This window comes from Ursus maritimus, unplaced genomic scaffold (assembly GCF_017311325.1).
Source record: "Ursus maritimus isolate PB19 unplaced genomic scaffold, ASM1731132v1 scaffold_4, whole genome shotgun sequence".
Classification (NCBI taxonomy): Eukaryota; Metazoa; Chordata; class Mammalia; order Carnivora; family Ursidae; genus Ursus; species Ursus maritimus.
The window spans coordinates 76595083-76596923 of NW_024426552.1; the positions used below are offsets into that span (position 1 = coordinate 76595083).

Below are 1841 nucleotides of genomic sequence, written 5' to 3' on the forward strand. Positions count from 1 at the left end.
AAGGGAGATAGTCAGCATTCAGTGAGAAAATGGCTGACACTTTTCCACAGTTGAAGGAAAACATAAACCCTCAGATGGGAGATATACAGCACATCCAGAGAAGCAAGAAGAAAAAAATGAATCCACACCCACGCACTTTGAAATAAAAGCATACAACGGAAGGACTAATGCATTGGGACAGATATTCTCTTAGTCACAACTTCACATTTCTGTAACTCTCCAGTCATCTCTCCATTTTGATTTGCTCCCTGAATCATAGAGCTGAAAGGAAACTGGGATCATCTCACCTGAAACTTTTATTTTATTAAGGGGAAACTGAGGCGCAGAGAGGAGGCATGGCTTTCCCAGGATCACTCCAGAAGCTCAAGTCAACAGAAATCTGGTATCCCAAACTCTATTTCAGGCTGTTTCCAGAAGCTCTGAGGCTTTATCTGCCTCTCCACGGTGGTCTAAGGACAAAGGAGAGAATGCCCACAGTGGGGAAGTCACCAAAATAGACAAGGACAATCTATTAGCATTAAACATTGGCTAAATGAGACCCAATATTATCCTTTATTAAGTCAAGCTGAGAAGTTGAATGCAGGGGGTGTTTTATATGTCAGCACCATAGCCATTATGAATGGACTGATGAATAAGTAAACAAACAAATACTAGGAAATCAGGCCTGTTTTGATCCTTCAAATTCACAATAACACCCTGTTAACATGAACTTCAAGTATTAACACTAATAACCACACTAATCACGAGGATGAAAACTCCAAATTAATTCAAATGCTGCTCAATAGACCATCACTGTGTCCTCACTGCTTGTTCCTTTTCTATCGGTTCAGATCTCTATGCAGTAATTAAATCCATTAAAATGTAAAACTAGCTTTTGTTCTCAAGGGGAAAAATGAAAAAGGGAGCTGAATAACATCCCTGGCGATGGACGTGGGGCTTCTCAGAACTTCCAGTATATACCAATTCGTGGCCCCTTTTTTTTTTTTCTGAAACAGCAGCTCTCCCATGCGGGGGATCCTGCTGCCAGGATGGGTCCATGGTATTTCTTATCAAGAAAGATGATGTGGCTTAATGAAGAGGATGAGCGTAGGACTGAGAGAAGACTTACACTGACTTCCTAGCTCTGCTTCAAATAGCTGTAAGATCTTGGTTTTATAAAACATGTTGTTTTCTCTGGCCTTCATTTTCCCTCTTTGTGAAATAGGAATGATATCTGCTCTCCCAGGTGGACTGTAGGAATCAAAGGAGATGATAAGAGTGAAGGTGCTTTGTAAACCCTAAAGTATTTTGCAAAGTGAGTTATTATTCCCCAGAATGCTCTGAAGCTCACAGGAACTTCAGTTCATTCTTTGAGGTGTGGGAACACCATGCAGTGTGAGAAAACAAGGTGTATGCATGGTTTACACCGACTTATTAAAGGACGCATTTTAAAAGAGGATGCCATCGTGATTCTCATACCGATAGGAAATGAATATATGCCAAAGATTCTTTTTAATTCATTAATTAATGAGGAAACCAGTAGATGTTGCAGTGAAACCAAAAACCAGCTCACAGGGTCACATATTTTTAGTCAAATATGGAAAGCGGAAATGAACTTATAAAAAGATGCAAAAGTGCCCACAACAATCAGTTGCATCTCATTAGACTCAATTTGCATTTCTGTGGGCAGGAATTATTTGCATTACTATCCATTAGCTACAACTTTATTTCTATCTGTGCAGAGCTGTCAAATAGCCTAGTCAGAGACCAGAAGAGTTAGAGATAACCTAGGTGGGTGAGCTAACCATTAAATATTAAAGGTTTTCCCAATTTTTTCTTACAGACCCTTGACTGGGATAATT

At 39.7% G+C, this 1841-nt stretch overlaps 1 long non-coding RNA gene across 1 annotated transcript; it reads right to left on the minus strand.

The window, feature by feature from the left end:
- Nucleotides 1-283: 283 nt before the first annotated feature.
- LOC103676040 lies at nucleotides 284-1217 on the minus strand. Its single transcript, XR_571988.2, has 2 exons — nucleotides 1109-1217; nucleotides 284-449 (listed from the first exon to the last, which is right to left on the minus strand). It is a non-coding gene; the product is annotated as an uncharacterized LOC103676040 (long non-coding RNA).
- Between the last annotated feature and the right edge of the window lie 624 nt (nucleotides 1218-1841).